Source organism: Lontra canadensis, unplaced genomic scaffold, assembly GCF_010015895.1.
Source record: "Lontra canadensis isolate GAN:19392208 unplaced genomic scaffold, GSC_riverotter_1.0 scaffold110, whole genome shotgun sequence".
Taxonomy (NCBI): Eukaryota; Metazoa; Chordata; class Mammalia; order Carnivora; family Mustelidae; genus Lontra; species Lontra canadensis.
The window spans coordinates 5,274,573-5,292,160 of record NW_022631104.1 but is presented as its reverse complement, the minus strand read 5'-3'; the positions used below and the strand labels follow the sequence as shown (position 1 = coordinate 5,292,160).

Genomic DNA, 17,588 nt, shown 5'->3' with positions numbered 1-17,588 from the left:
TCTAATAATTCCATTGTTTAGCAGTGGCTGGTACGTACACAGCTCAAGGCTCAGTAAGTATTTGCAGAGTGATGCTGAATGACCAGTGTCTAGGAATATGCTGTCCCCCTCTCTTGGTGAGGGGCATCATGCTGCCGCCCATTTCAGGGAGGGGAAGTCAAGGCAGACGTATTATAGAATGAAGTGGAAGCCACAAGGCAGGTGTGCCAACTCCTGGCTGCAGGCTTTATGCCCAGATGTGCAGCCCTTGTTTGAGGGCTCAGGCGGCTGCAAGAGAAAGGAAACTCTTCGAATCCCGGGGTGTCCTCCAAGACGCCTAAAGTCTTGGCTTCTTGGGCCGGGCCAAGCACACATTTCAAAGCTGTCAAATTCAGCCCCCACTCAAATACCCGTGATGGTGGGGAGGGAGCGCACAGAGCTCAGCCTCATTGTGGGTCCTTCAACTTCAACCCAACTTTGAGCTAGTTCTCGGCTTTCTTTTCCTGCCAAGAAGTGCCAGGATGGACAGAATTTAGCCCTGTCTCTGCCTCCCCTTCCTTGCCCCAGTGCCGGTGGAAGTGCTAATGGGCAGCGGCTGCACTAAAAGGAAGGCTGCAGGCGACAGGTGACACATCATTAGACCGCACACTCGGTTCATCTGAGCCCAGCACCCTCCACACTGCTGTCCCCGGGGCTCCCTCCCCGTACCCCCGGGGTGGGAATGGGAGCTCTGCCTGTTGGAGAGTCCCATCCAAAGGCAAGCTCCTATTGCTGGAACCTAGGAGAATGTGTAGCACCAGAGACCCAGGTACGTGTCAGGCACTTATGGCTAAGCATTTTATGTCTCATTGTATTTAATCCTCGAGACAGCCTTCTGAGAGCGGTACTGTAAGTGGCCCCATTTGCAGGGGAGGGAAACAAGGCTCAGAGAGGTTAATTCCTTTTGCTGAGGTCACACAGCTAGTGAAGGCTGAACTGGTACGGGGACGCAGGACCCAGAGACTCTGCTCTTCAGGGTGGTGTTCCCTCTGCTAGTCTCTCAGGAACAGGGCTTTTCGGCAGTCCCAGAAAGGGATGGCTGGGTTTCCGGGGGGAAGAAGGGGACACGTGGGCAAGGAAAAGGCCAGAAACACGAGAGGCTGTGCTGGAGGGCAGACCCATGCGGATCAGCTCCCAGCTGCCCCCAGGCAGGATGATTACTTGCTGGCTGACCCATGGTCATGCACCAGCCATGGGACCTGGAGTCTGACACTGTTTCTTTAGCCATAAATTAGGGACAGTCATACGAAGACATCAGTGTTCAGAGATTCCAGTGCCAAAATGTTGGTGAGCAGCCCCAAAGTCTGGTACAGAGATTGTGAGAGTGATGATGGTGCTGAAGAAAGGGGATGGGAAGGGAAGGAAGACCCCCCCATACCCAGGGAGTGAGGCAGTGCGGAAGTTTCTGCTTCCCAGCTTTGTCCCTGGTCCGCCTCCAAGGGCACCGGTGCTCTGGGCACCATCCTTGTTAGTAGCAGAAGGCCTCCAGCATTCTCTGGTTCAGCAGAGCTGAGCCATCCTCAGGCCTGCTCGAGGCTCCCAGAAGGCCCCCTTGGAAGTTTCTGGTCAGTTGGCTCCCCAGCGCCGGGCCCGTGGCATTCATCAGGGGACCAGACACAGCTCACGGTCCACCCAAAAGAAATAGGATGCTGGATATTCGTCTGCTTAATGTAGGTGAAAATGTCGAACACAGAGACGCACAGTAGGTGCGAGTCTATTTCGGGTTTTTAAATTCAAATCCATGGTGACACTTGCTCACCCACCGCTCCACTGTAGACACACCCACTCCGGAGAATTTTGGAGAGTAAGGTTAGTGTTTTGTTTTGTTTTGTTCCTGGAGGCTCAAATCAGAAGTGACTCTTAACACCCCTACTCGTTTCTCCCTCAGCTCATGCTCTGGCCCAATCATGGGTGAGCACCTGATTCCTGGTGGAGGTGGCCCATTTCACCTGAGCTCAGCTTAGATGATCTTGCACCTTCCATAGGCTAGAATCCAAAAATCTGTTCCTGTCTCGAATGGCTCCAGGTAGACCCATTTTTTAGGCTTTCCCATCCCTCTTCCACAGGAGAGACCCTCACACCTCCCATCACTGTGATCTCTTTGGAGCCCTGCCCCTTAGGGGTCACGTGGGCTATTTCAGGGAAGGCAGCCTGGGGGAGGTCCCCAGAGAGCCTTGGGTCTGGGCTCCTGCCAGCGGAGGACCTAGGGAGGGAGGATTGCCTTTATTCTTCAGAAGAGGTAGAAGCTCAGTGGGGAGATGGTGGTGGGCTCTCCTCCTCTCTGCATTTTCTGCTGCTGACCTCTGGACTTCACTGAGTCCTCCCCTTTCTCTCCCTCCCTGCTGAGTGGCCCTGTCTCTTCAGACCCAAGCATCCTATCCAGCCCCCTCCCTCCCACTGCAGAGACCAAGGGTTGGTGGGTTCCCTTGCTCCAAATCATATTCTTCCACTGTCTCTCTTCTCCTCCCAGAGAACCCCATGGAAGTCACTGGACAGCAATAGCTGTTGGCCAGAGTTTAGTGCAGATGATAATGTAGCAAATCGTAGCTTCGATTTCCCACCAGTCATCTTGTAGTTCTGCACCTCCTTCCCCTTTTCCATGGCTCCTCAATGAGAGAACCATCTGCAGGGCAGGTTCCCAGTCGTGGTCTTTCTTGTTTCCTGCTCAGCACTAAGCAGGTACTTGATAAATACAGAATGAATGAATGAATGAATGAATGAATAAGTAAATTCACCCTGCAGCACCCCAAGGGACCTCCAGCTGCCTCCTGTTCACTTGGGCGCCCACCATCCCTAACCTCACTGTCTTTCCCGTCCTTCAAGCAAAATACAAGGATGTCTGGGTGAATCTCTGTTCTCGGTAAAGAACCTGCAAATGTGGAAGGAAAGCTGTCATCAGACCATAAAACCCTCTCTCTCCCAGAGTGCTAAAAACTGGAGACCCAAACATCTGAAGGCAGAGTTGCCTTCAGATGTTTCCAGGAGTGGGCAAGCGATTGCTCTGAAGGGAGGAAAGATGTTGGTAGAAGAAGGAATGAAGGTTTGTTGAGTGTTCATAGGTGCAGGATAAATTCTTAGCAGCTTTATGTACATCCTGCCACCAACATACAGATGACATTCAGGATTAGCTGGACCTGGTGACCACCGGAGGGACAGCATCTCTTGCCTGAGGCCACAGAGTTAGCAAGTTGTAGGTTCAGGATCGACAGAATTATCCAGAACTGGATAATTGGGATATGCAGGACTCCAGTACACACAATTTTCTTTGATTTTTCAGGGGTCTAAAAGGTTTCTACTTTTGGAAGTTTATACTTGCAAAGTCTGTGCTTCCCCATTGCTAAATCCTAGTGTCGCCTATGTTCTCTCTGGGAAGGAGAAAGGCAAGCAAACAAGATTGTGCCTTCAGTCTGAGGCACAGCTGACAGGCATGGCCAAGTGCTGCCCAGAACTCTGGTTCCTCCATTGACAGCTCATCCACCCTGAGACATTCTTTGCTCTTCTCCGAGCTCTGTGCTGGGCACTGCCAGTGGTCAGCCTGGACCCCTTGGGTCCCCTCCCTCCACCCCTTTTGTGCACCTGTCCCCTAGGTGAAATGTGCTTCTGCCTCTAATGGACACATTCACCTCTCTTCTTGGAAGGATTTTCTTGGGCGGAGAGAACTGAAAATGTCTGTGAATTTATGTCTCCCAGCCAAGCCCTTAGCCAATAAATGACAGGTCCACGAGCAGCAAAGCTCAGCCCCTGGACCAGTTATACCCTAGGTGTAATGACCAGTCCTTGGGACTCGGCTCAAATTTGCATATTTGCTTTCCTGCTTCCCTTATTCCTTCACCAGGGTTAGTTCTGGAGAACACTGCATCTCCATCCTTTAACTTGACAATTCCAGCTTGGTCCCTGAAGGTGAGTCAAATCTAGCCCATTGTTTCCCAACAAGATTAATAGCATCTTTAAAATAATGATAGAATAAAAATAAAATGAGTATTTAAAAATAGAATGAGTTTTATGATAACAGTTTTATGATAAAAATAGAATGAGTGTTTTACATACACTTATGATTAAAGACTGAATTACCTCATTGCAAAATTCATCTATGGAAGCCCTAACACACAGTGTGACTGTATCTGGAGAAACGGTCTTACTTGTAAGCAGGTAATAAAGGTTAAATGAGGTCATAGGGCAGGGAATGCACCCCATTGGACTGGGGTCCTTGTAGGAAGAGGAAGAGACCCTAGAGTGCTTTCTGTCTCTTGGCACACCCACAGAGGACCGGCCCTGTGGGCACAGAGCAAGAAGACTGTGGACCACCAGCCAGGAAGAGAACTCTAACCAGACACCCATCCTATCCTGCTGGCACCTTTCTCTTGGCTTTTCAGACTCCAGAATTGTAAGAAAATTAATTTCTGGTTAAATCACCAGTGTGTACTCTTTTGTAATGGCAGCCTGAGAAGACTAGTTACTAATGGCACACGCTAGTTTTTTTTTTTTAATTTTTAAAAAAGGTCTATTTATTTTAGAGAAAGAGAGAGAGTGTGTGTGAGCAGGGGGAGGGGCAGAGAGAGAGAGAGGGAGAGAGAGCAAATCTCAAGCAGATTCCTGGATGAGCATGGAGCCTGACATGGGGCTCAAGCTCACCACCCTGAGATCATGACCTGAGCCAAAATCAAGAGTCAGACACTCAACCAACTGAGCACCCCAGGAGCCCCACCACACCCTAGGTTTTTAAACATATCTTGATGTTTAGAGAATGGTGAGGAACAAAACAGCTGGTGAAAATAAACTTTTGGTTGAAACACATCTCATTAATAACACAACTAATTAATGAATTGGCTAATAATTAAACAAAGACCATGTACCAAGCATGGAGATTGGCAATGCAAGGGTGACGTTAGGGAGCAGTGCAGAGAAAACCTTGTAGAAATATGGCAAGTAAGTATGGCCAGAATCCTCCTCCACCCTGGCCCAACCTGTCAAGGTTCAAATTTTATCATAACAGGTGACATCACATATGATGTAACAAATGACAAGTGTCATTCACCGCTATTTCCAGTCTTATCATCACCAGCCCCACCTTTAGCGGTATCAGTCCCAATATCCCAGAGCAAAGGCCAACACCATCAAGGCCATGTTGGTTGTTCTGCAAACCACATCCACTATTACACCTGCTCCCAAGGACCTGGGGGTTTAAGGACTCCCTTGTGGAACCATAAAATGAGTAAGAGAGATACATGGCACACCAGCATTAAAAACAACAGACCAGCGCATGGAGTGGAATGCACCTTGGGCCAGGAGAAAATGACTCATTTGGGGAATCCACCTATTTGGCTACCAAAGAGCACAAGTGTGCTCATGGATTAGGGAACAAACCTACTCTCAACTTGAACTTGAGATGTAGAACAAAGAAATGCATTACGACAAAAAATACTAAGTTGATGCTCTCCAGGGGAGAAGGCACTCATGATAGTCTACCTCTGATTGCAGGCACAGTTATGGAGGACGTTTTCCTGCAAGTGTAGACACATGCTGACCCATATCCCACATCAAGATGGCACTGCACTTCATCTCTGTACCCTTTCTGCCTTGAAACCTTCTCCAAACTCTTGGGAATCCTTAGTTTTTCACCCAATGACAGCCTGGAAGGATGGGAATTATATGGTTCTGGGGCGATCTTTGGCCAACAAGAGACAGGAGCCAGAGGATGAGTACCCCAGCATCCCAGTCCTTTAGGTTGACAGTTTTGGATACTTTCCAGAGACTGCACCTTAATCAAGCCCCTTCCACCTGCAGCAGCAACTCTGATGCCACAACCCTATATTAGCTTTCTCTTTCCTTCTCTCGTCTCCCTGCCCCTCACTATGGCTTCTTTGGAATAACCACCCTGAAGCCAAGATCCTCGCCCAGACTCTGCTTTCAGGGGAATAAACTAAGGGAGCCACTATGTAGCCACACATGTGTTATACACAGGAGGCTAATGGGTTTTCCCATGACCATTAGCTTTAGTTGGGTGGCAGTTGTTCTGTGAATAGCCATCTGTGACTCTGATCTTATGGTTGGAAAGGCCAGATTTCCAATGATGGTATCACCAAGTTGAAAATCAAATCTTACAACTCCATAAGGCTCTTCCAAAGTCTAAAATGGAATCCTTTATGAGAACAACTAAGCCAAGAATGTCATACTAATCAGTATTGTTCAGCTGCCTCAGGATCCATTCATTCACAGTCAACAACATAGGTGTCATTCAGTGCCTCTATCAGTCTGTGGCTTGAATAACAAGGATTTATTTCTCACAATGGGAAGCTTATGATCAAGGTTCTGGCAAGGTAGGTTTCATATCCTAAGGTCTCTTTGCTTGGATGGTAGGTGGCCACCATCTTGCTGTGTGCTCATATGATCTCTTCTCTGTACACACAGTAAAGCGAGAGAATGAGCTCTCTGGTGTCTGATGAGAGAACTAACACTAAAAGACTAAGGTCCAACCCTCATGACCTCATCTAACCTTAAGTATCTCCCCAGGGACTCACCAAAAAGTACCATCACATTGGAGGTCAAGGCTTCAACATATGAATTTGGGTGAGACATGAGTATTCAGCCCATAGCAGTCCCTCCTTCAACAACCCTTAACTCTTTCAATCTTTAAAATCTGTGAAAGAGATTTAGAAATGTGGTGATAAGTTCTCCCTTCCCTCTCCTCTGTCTCGAATCTTTCTTCTCATTTCAGGTTAAAGACTGTTGGAATATACTAGATAAGGAGAGACAAGAGTGATGTGTGAGACTGGAAAGAAACTGAAATGTGGGAGATAGTGGGAGCTAGGTACCAGTTAAACATTACAGAAAAATTACATCGTGGAAAACTCTAGATGTGACACAAGGCACAACTGAAGAAAGTGAAAATGGATTTGTCTGAGCCTTACGACACTCCTGCCTTATGCTAAAACAATATGGCACTGCCATGCTTCTTAACCTGGCAAGGAATGGCAGAAGGGTGGTCAGATGGCTGTGGGGCTCAGGCCAAGTTCAGCCCGTGTGATAATTAGACATGGCTGCCAATACTTGTGAGGAAACAAGGGAGGAAGAAGATGTGTGCTGTGCTAAGTCTGGACCCAGGTAACTGGACAAGGCATCTCCTAAGATATATAAAACTGGTTTCTGGACACACTTGAGGGGAGTGTATACCTGCTTCTGGCCTCACATCTACTTACAGCTTCCTGATTTCCTTTCCAGCCACCAATGTCATCCATTGGATGTAATCTTGTTTAGCAAGGGAGTAAGATGATCTCCTGGGCCTTTGTGTCTTGAATGGAGTCGGCATACATAAGGACAAAAAGTAGCTGAAGGTCATTCAGTCCATGGGAGGCACCTGCTCAAGGGTCTTGGGTCCTGAGTATTTCTCAGCCAGGATCTCCATCCTCCTCTTTTCTACTTTTTTAAAGTTTTCTGAATATCATCTTTTAAAAAATATATCACAGCCTTATTGAGATATAATTCACATACTAGATAATTCACCCATTTGCAATATACAACTCCCTGATTTTTAGTATATTCACAGAATTCTGCAACCATCACCACAATTTTAGAACATTTTCATCATTGCAAAAAGAAACTGTACCCATTAGCAATCACTCCCCATTTCTCCCCAGCCCTCCAGCCATACACATGCACTACCCTACTTTCTGTCTCTACAGATTGGCCTCTTCTGGACATTTCTTAAGGATGGAATCACACAATATATGGTCTTCTTTCACTTTGTGTTGTGTTTTTAAGCTTTGTCACTATTGTCAGTCCTTCAGTCCTTTCGTGGCTGAATACTATTCCATTGTATGGATATTGTATATTTAATCTATCCATCCACCAGTTGATGGACATTTGGGTGGGTTTCTCCCTTCTGTTTTTATGACCTACCTGATGTCCTTCCAATAAATTCCTTCTCAACTTAGGTTAGGCAGGTCCATCTTTTCCTTGCTTGAAGCTAAACCACTGACACAATGTTCTCTATAGACGTCCACAGATAATATCTATTTCAGATGTGGTGACCCTAGGGTCCACCAACCTTGTGATTCATTCAACTTCAGCCTTTCACATAGGACTCTCAGAGAGGTAGGCTGAGCATGAACATTAGGGCAGTAAACTAGAACTTACATAACTGGATGCTTGGGGTGTCCTCCTAAGGGTTCCTTTTGCACTGACTCTGAGCTGGTGTCCACCCTGCCTCCGGTCCCAGGGGCATTGCTCATGGCCAACAGCAGAGCCCGCTCTCTATACAGGTGTGAAGTCACAGAAACCTAGCATGGCTTCCCATTCTTTTAGTGTCCTCTCAATAAATCATCCCCTCACCACCACAGAACCCTTATTTATCCTCTCTTCTCTGACCTTTCAATGTCCATCCTCATGGAGAAACTCAGACCTGTGTCATTTTGTTCTTTCTTACAAGCACATCTGCTTTTAGGACCCCAGAATTCCTGAAGGGCACCCTGGGTGGCAAGGTATGTCAAACCAGTTTGTTCCATCTACCAAATGAGGATCAAGAGTGGTGGGACCCATCAGTGATGTTTCCACTGTATTTGGCCATAGAAGCAATTCTTCAAATGGATCATAGATGGAAATTGACGACACAGGGGAAGCCAAGGGTGAGTTACTCTGGTTGTTTGTTTGTTTGACTTAAAGTACCCAAATCCCCTTTGGAAGGTGTTAGAATCCCAGCCCCAAGTCCTGGTGTGTTTGCAGACCAAATAATTTAGGCTTAAGGAAACCAGGTTTTGCATGGAAAGGAAGAGGAAATAGATAGTGTTTGGGTGAAATCAACCCCAACAGTGGGGTTTCCTGGATGGACACAAATTCACAGGGTGGAAACTTGAAGAAGAAATCACCCCAAAAATGATCTTCGACTTGAAAACCAAGAGGCAGAATTAGAAACCCGTGCTGTCCATAATGTCTCTCACTTGGGAAGATTGCTTTTCCCTCAGAACAAGAGAAAACAAGATTCAGTGTTTATCATCAAACGCGCTACTTCTCTGACTCACTTGATATCCTCCGACCTTTGACCAAAGTCTGATGAAGCGACACAACCCCTATGTAAATGGGGTCGGGGAGGTGTGTGCTAATGGGACAGAGCCACAAAGGGAGTGTGTCTCTGCTGTCACCTGTGTGGACAGGGCAGCCTACCAAGGGTCCATCCAGGCATCCATCCAGGATTGGTACGTGTTAGCAGCAGCAAGCCAGGGCTGCAACTCCTCACCAGTGGTATGGGGGGCAGAGGAGAGGCACCTGTAGACAAATGAACTGCTGAGTTAGAGACCCAGGCAGCCTAAACCAATCCCACCTCCCAGTGGAAGAATGCATGGGTCCCTGATGCTTGTAATGCATACTCATCTATGCCTGGGACCCTCCCCAAGCTCTCCCCAACCTTGACATCCAACCTTATGGGTACCGGTCCCCAGCCTGGCTGAGGGGACACCAGCTTAGCAAATGCCTGCTCCCGCCACCAAGGCTCCTTGGTGACAAGGATGCTGTTCCACTTAAGCCTCTTTGAAAAGCCCCTTGCTGAGCAGTATGTGTTAGATCAGGCTCAGGAGGGGATAACAGGGCTCCAGCTCTGTTCGTGCTCTTGGCTCTTCCAAAGCAAGGAGCGTCCAGAGCAAATGAGGTGGTGGCGGGGTTCTCATCTTGCCCGTGAATCATGCCATCAGTCCCTCTGGTCCTGACCCCAGCCAGTTATGTTCAGAAATAGAAGGCTGCTGGAGACAGGCACCATGGAGCACAGGTAACCAAGGTGAAGGTGAGTGTATGCCATGCCCTCACACCAGCCGCTGTAAGCCAGAACTAGAGCTCCTCTTGGGGCAGCCTCCACACCTTCCTTCCTCTCTGCTCCTTCATCTTCCCTTCAGAGACACATCAGTCAGAAGAGTTTGAATCCCCCCTCCAAAGCTCAGGGACTCCTGACGACACGAGTTTCTTTTTCATGATATTGGCCATTGTGGATTGGTGGCCATTGTGGGTTGGTGGCCATTGTGGGTTCATGAAGGGTTGGCATGAGCAACTCTGCACCTCAGTCACTCAGGGACTCAAACTTTGCTGGTGACACAGAGACCACAAGGGTCTTGCAATCAAATCCTCAGGTCTGGAAGTAAGACGTGTCTACTCACAACATATGGACCAGAATTCATTTCCCAGCCCTGTTCAATCACAAGAAGAGTGGAAAGTATGGTCATCTGCTGGGCACAGAGTAGAAAGAATGGAGGCACTTGACAAACAGCACTAACAACCATGATGAATGGGAAAATGATCTTTTAGAGACAGGAAGAACCGACTACAGTTGTAAACCCATCCCTTCCTTGCTGCATGACCTTAAGCAAATTCTGGAAGTCTGTGAACCCCAGATTCATTCAATAGGGCACCAGTAATTATTAGCCCCCTTCCCTCTTTTTCCTATTCAAATCCCTAAACACAGGTAACTTATCTTGAAGGACATGACTGAATAATCACTTCTACCCTAAAGGGCAAATGTAGATAACAACTTAATTTATTGATTTTTCACCCCCAGTTCCTATGAGGGGTATTTGAATTTTTAAAAAAAGATTTTATTTATTTATTTGACAAAGAGATGACAAGTAGGCAGAGAGAGAAAGGGGAAGCAGGCTCCCCACTGAACAGGGAGTCCAATGTGGGGCTCAATCCCAGGACCCTGAGATCATGACCTGAGCTGAAGGCAGAGGATTAACCCACTGAGCCACACAAGTGCCCTGAGTATTTGCATTTTGATGGGCAAAATTCAACTGGACAGCTAGGCTTGGACCCCCATGGGGTGCAGCCCTCTGACATGGCTCCTATGATTCTCTGCCCCAATATCAATCCCCCTGTGGGATCAACCTCCCCTTGAATGTGGGCCAACCCAGGGACTTGCAACAGTGATGTGTGTCACTTTTGTCACCCTCTCTCTTAACTTCTCTGATGAAGCAAGTTGTCTTACTGTTGGAAGGGGCCCATGTAGCAAGGACCGGAGGGTGGCATCAGGACAACAGTCCCCAGGGAACCAAATCCTGCCAATAAATGCTGAGTGAACTTAGAATTGGGCTGTCCACCCATTAAGCTTCAAGTTGACTGTGGCTTTGGCCAACTCTGGGATTTCATTCTTGGGGGAACTATTACCTAGAGGCACACGGGGACAGCCACACATGCAGTCTGACCCACAGCAACTGTGGGGTAATTGATGTGTGTTGTTTTAAGCCAACAAGTTCAGGGATCATTTGTTATACAGCCACAGACAGCAGATACAAATCCCAGTATTCTGCTGGGTGGAGCCACCGTGAATGGGTAGAATATATACCTTCTTTCTAGAGACAATCTCACTGCCACTACCCAGTCCCCATACTCGGCCTCCCCCCTTTTGAGCAGGGTCAGTTCTCTCATTAAATCCTGCCTGGGCACTCTCAGAGTGGGCTGTTTTACAATACACCTGTGCCTTCTTTGTTCCCAGACTTTCTTAGGGCTGATTAACTCTGCCTCAGTTGTTTCAAAGGACTGAACCCATCTGCGTTTCCCACCCCTACTACAGTTCTTTCATCAGGAGACAGTGTGCTGCTGGGGTGGGTAAAATCCCATTACCTGGTCTCAAGCTCAGTCCCACCACTTATTAACTCTGTGCCTTAGGGAACATTATTCCACCTCCCTATGCTTCCGTTTTCCTAAGAGTAAAAGGAGGATAAAATAGCAGTCAGGGGTTTCTGAAGGTAAAATGAAATATTACACGTACAGAGCACAGCATAGCTGCTGGGAGATGGTTAGCTCCCATTAACTACAGACTTCATGCCTCACTTGACAGGTGGAGTGTTTGTATCTGGTGAGCAGCTATCTGATACTCTCTCCAGTCCCTGCCATTACACTCAATCTAAGGCAGTAAATTGAGGAACAGCCAGGCCAAGAATGGCCCCAGTTCAGCTCAACTGAATGGGCTGCTCCCTCTCCTACCACCCAAGACAGAGAGCCATGAACAGATAGCAGGACATGGCATATGGGGGTCTTATATCACTTCACTTATGAGGTGGGCTGGGGTTTTCTGTTCTCCTCCCCTCCTGTTGGCCCTCAGACTGCCCACCTCTGCTGTGAAGGGAGTCCTTTCATGGAAGAATTCCCATCGGTGAGGTCAGGAATGTAACTCGTGAAAGGTAGGTTGTTTGGAAAATTTGGGGGAATACTTGAATGATGGATGACTTTGCTAATTAGCCAACCAACTTGAAGATGCTTCACTCTGAATAGCTAGGCCTGGGTTGGGATGGAACATGATCATGCAGCCTTGAGGGTATCCTGGGAATGGGCAGAAGAAAGTGAACAAATGAGGGTCCAGGTGTTTTACCAAAAGAAAACGAGAAGAAGACTTAGGGAAGGCTTTTTTGTGCAGGGCTCTTGAGTGCATTCCTGATTTATGATGCAGAGTGCCAAGCTGCTTCTGGTAAAATCTTAGTAGCTGCCACAGGGTTGACATGGGAGGGACTGCAGTGCAGTTTTTGTGGTTGTTTTCTGGACCCAAGGAACATGGGAGAGGAAGCTGGAGCTGGTAAAAAGATGAAGGTGGAGGATCTGGGGTATCTAGGTCAACGGATAAGGATGGAAGGATAGGGAAATACTTCCCCAGTCCTCCCCACCTCCCCATGTGTTACTATCCATTTCCAGAGTTATTGGACTTTGTGGGAATCATAGCTGGCAAATGTTTCCTGTGCACCCATTAGGTGTAAACATACCTATTTTTATTCCAAGTTATTAAGATGGATCTACTTGAGGTTTATTAAGTTTGGAGAGGGGTTCAAGAATAAATACAACATTTTTCTTGCAGTGCTATGAAGATAAATGATTTACAGAATCCCATATTCTTCTTCTTTTTTAATTTATTTTTTTGAGAGAGTGAAAAACAGAGAGAGCATGAGCAGGGGGTAGGGACAGCGGGAGTAGCAGAAGCAAGCTCCCTACTGAGCAGGGAGCCCAACACGGGACTCAAGCCCAGGACCCCGGGATCAAGACCTGAGCCAAAGTCAGATGCTTAACTGATGAAGCCACTCAGGTGACCCACATGTTCTTTTTCTGAGAGAGGCACCATGGGCAGAGTTGTTACCCCGTCTTACACAGTGTCATTCTCCAGAGCTGCGCACAGCTCCCCAATCCTCTCTTGGTAAGATGTCATGCTCTACCTTCCACAAATCCACATAACCTCCCCTTAAACTTTCCTTTTTTACCATTGGGGAATGTCTCCTGCCCATTATTTCCCATGATACCATTCTTTCCTTCTACTTAGAACTCATGTGACTCTATCTTTTGAGTGGAAGAAGCCTCTCTTCCTATGTCATGAATACTGGAGTCTGAAAGGCAATATGTATTTGTGCTCACACAGCCCTTTTGGGCTTCGAACGGCCCACACTTTTAAGATTTCTTTCTGGCTCTTTGTCATTCTGGATACAATGAGACTTAATATTCTTAAGACCCTCCTTACTGGGAAATCACTCCTGTCACTTTGTGGCTCCATGTTGGGCTCAGAACTCTATCAGAGCTAATGAGACACAATGAGTGTTTCACTGGGGCTTCAGGCAAGGAGATTTTGCTTCTCTTGCAGAACAGAAAACATAGAGGATTTAAAGGCTGGAGCTGCTGTCGCCATCTGGCTACAACCACCATCTGGTCTACCACGTGATGCCTGAGAAGGAAGCCAACATAACGAAAGCCAATCAAGATTAAAAGAAAAAAAAATACAAACCTGGGCATATGATAGTATTTTTGAGCTCCCAGTCTAGCTGTGCCTCCAGCTAGACCTAGCCATGAGTTTTTCATTTTACACAAACCAATGATTTTTCACTGTCCCTAAGCCAGTTTGGACTGAATTCTCTGTCACTTGAAGACAAAGGAATCCTCACTAATACAGCTGCATTAGCGAAAGCCATTTTTATGCCCTAAAATGTGGCCATCTGAAAAGTCAAAGGAAGTAGAACAAAAGAATGCTGGAAATGGAAAGGATCTTGTTGATTGGCAGCTCCAACCCCACTGATTAAAAGATGAGGAAACGGAGTCAGAGCGGGGATGTCTGTGCATGTGTTCATGTAGTTGCTCAGTAGCAGAAACGAGGGAAGGACCCAGATTTAACATCCGGTTCTCTTTTTCACCTCTTCCCACTTATTCACTATCTTTTTTAGAGAGAGAGAGCACAAGCACATGAGCTCATGAGTGGCAGGGGAGGGGCAGAAGGAGAGGAAGAGGAAGAGAGAGCATTCCAAAGGCGCACCATCACTTCTTCCCACTTAGACTGGAGTGGACTCCCACTGTCTACAAGGGTGAGTATGTTTCCAGTTACTGTCAAGAGCTGACCAAGGTGAGCCACCTCTTCCTTCCTCCTCCCTGTTTCTTCTTTCCTTCCTTCTCTGTCCTAGTGGATGTGGACTCTTTTCTTTTGATATAGATTCTTTTCCTTAAAAAGTTTTGTTTTGAAGTAGTTCAAGCACACAGAAAGTACAGAAATAAAATGGCAGACATGATGTGTTACCACCTAGATTTTTAAAATGTTATTACTTTGCCTTTTTAACTCCAGATTTTTCTCTTACTGAGAAAGAGGTAAGATACTAATGTTGTAGCTGAAGACCTACTCCCTTTTCCATCCCTTCTGTTTTCCTTCTATCTCACTTCTCCATAACTACTATCTCAGATATGGTTGTTATTCCTCTACATTGCTTTGTATTCTAAATATAAGAATAAATACAAAATAATAGTAGATACTTCAGTGTGGGGCTTCATAATTTTATGTTTATTTAAACATAATTTTATGTTTATTTATAATTTTATTCATAATTTTATTTAGATAATGTTCTACATATCCTGTCGGAGCTTGCTTTTCTCATTTAGTATTGTGTTTTAAGATGTATTAATGTTGATGGAGGTAGATTCCTTAGTCTTTATTTGTGCAAAAATGTATTCATTTTGTCTTACCTCCTGAATGACAGTTTAGCTGGTTATAGACTCTCAAACAGATTGTCATAGTGCCATCAACAGTGTTGCCTGGCATAATTATAAATATTGAGAAGTCTTCTGCCAGTTCAAGTTTGTTCTGTGTAAGGGACCTGTCATTAATTTCTGTCTGCTTTAAAATGTGACCTGAGATTTGGGGTTTTTATTATTTCACTTGCTTGTGTTTTTCAAATCCATGGATTCAAGTCACTCATCAATGTTGGAAAACATTTTATCATTATCTGTTCAAATATTGTTTCTCCCCTATTTTCTATGTATCTTTTCCTTCTGGAACATAGAACATATTAGTTATATGTGAGATTTGCAGATTTTAAACTATTTGGCCTAATTCTCCCTTCGTATATTTTTCTCTCTGCTCAGCATTCTGTATACTTTCTTAAAATGATTTCCCATCTACTAATTCTCTCTTTGGTGGTGTTTGATCTATTATTTAACCTCACCACTTGGTTTTCAGTTTCAGTTGTGACTTTTTCCACATCTAGAAGTTTTATAGTTGGTTCTTTTTCAAAGCTACTTGTTCCTTTTTCAATAAGATTTAATCTCTTATTAGTACGATAAATCCTCTTTCTTTATATTTTCAATAATTTTAAGGACATTTTTTATATACTTTTTCAGATTGCCCTATTTAGGTTCTAGAAGTCTAATATTCAGATACTTTGGCTGTATGGTGAACTTTTTCCTTTTTCCTTCAGAAATCTCATGGTTTGCCTTTCCCTTATATTTCTGTTTATGCTTACACTGAACACTCTAGTTGTATCATTGTCTCAGGATCAATTTTTCTGTTTTATTTAATTTTTATTTTTAGAAAAATTTATTTACTTTGGAGAGAGTTCAGGGGAATGAGGCAGAGGGAGGGGGAGAGAGAACCAAGCAGACTCCACGCTGACATGACACAAGGCTCAATCTCATGACCCTGAGATCATGACCTGATCAAGAGTCGGACACTTAACTAACTGAGCCATCCAGGTGCCCCAGTTTTTCTGTTTTATGGTCTAGTTTCACGTTGGTGTTTCCCTATAGCTGCCGAGCAATATAAATTCAGACTTCAGACCTCTAAAAATTGCAGTCCTGGTTCTGATTTTTCAAAAGAAACTTTTTTGCCCAACCAGATGCAGACAGTGAGAGGAAAGCTTCCTTGTCACTGCCCTGTGATGATGGCATATATATATGGATCCATCGTGTGTGTGTGAGTGTGTGTGTGTGTATGTGTATTAGGTGTATATATTAGGTGTATAGGTGTAGTATGGATGCAGTCTTTTGAGGTCTCTGATTCTGTTTCCCATTTTGCTCAAGCCTAAGGTTTTGTGTCCTTTTTCTGTGTAGGAGGAAAGAAAATTAAATCCCATTGGTTGCTGGCATAAGAAAAGCACTCTTTTCCACCTTCCAAGAGTAGGCTGCAAAACCAGTCCGCACATTTACCAATATGGTTTTAATTTCCTCCTTTTTCCTGGAAGCAGGGATTTCCCTTTCTTTTGAATCCAGCCATGCATTGTAATTTATTTGTATTTTATCCAGAAATTTTTAGAAGGTATAGTGTAAGGTTATCTTAGTGTACATGACCCAGTGTATTGACCTCTCTGGATATCCTTGGCCATGTCTTTCCATTGATGGTACTTGTGAGCCTCCGTGAAGATCTCCTGGTCCAAATGCATTCTTGTAGGTGCAAAAGGAATGTCCATCTGTGTGCCCTCTTTCGTGGCATGCCACTGGCTTAGCAGATTGTGGTCTCTCTACTGATTGCTCTGGATTCCTCATATCACTCAGAGGCATGTCTTGAGCCCTGATGTGCATACCTCTTGCCTCTAATTCCTGGGTTTTCCTGTTGCTACTGAGGCATGAGACACTGGAGGGCTCTTTGACATATGCAATGTCCCATCCAGCAGGCTTCCAGTGAGGCTGCAGGTGAAAAGATAAGGAGTGCCAATTGCTTGCTTCCACCACAGGCTCAGCCTGAGTATTGTGGCTTGTGCCATGGATATTGCTTTCCTGGGTGTCAGAGAGCTGGTTTCCTAGGTGTCTACTGGAGGGACTAGGAGGTCAACACCCAAATGCAGGAGAGTTGATACTGCATGGGACAACTTGGACCAAAGAGAGACCAGAGCTACATAATTCTTTTCCCTTCTTCCTTCAAGATGGATTATTAAAACATGCAGTGGTATCAGGCAGCCTCTCTAAAGACATCTGGAGAGACCAAGCAATCTACCATGCTTGCTCACAAAGCCTTGATATAACCTTACATTTGCTTTCCTGCTTTTCCAGAGTCACTCCTGTTTTTTTCCACACTCCCATTTATCCCCTCCACCCCCTGTCACTGGAACTGGACTCCTTCATATACTGTTAACACCTAAGAATGTGCCCTAAGCTCTCTTGTCTAGGGAAGTCAGACTGAGGTACTTATTTGCCATCTTACAGAATCTGTGGCCCCACTGTATCCAATCAGCAACAATTGGGAAAGGGCAGAGAGCCTCTTTGAGAAAAAGAGGCTTCCTTGTTTTTGTATGGACATCAGCCTTGTTTTTTGTTTTTGCATGGACATCAGCCTTGAACAGTCTCTCCAAGCTCCCGTTCGTTCTACCCCA

The 17,588-nt window shown here is 45.7% G+C and overlaps 1 protein-coding gene across 1 annotated transcript in view; it reads right to left on the bottom strand.

Annotated features, from left to right (window-relative positions):
- SHISA6 (shisa family member 6) overlaps window positions 1-17,588 on the bottom strand; it is a 273,358-nt gene that overhangs the window by 91,996 nt on the left and 163,774 nt on the right. The gene's annotated exons all lie outside the window — the stretch shown is intronic.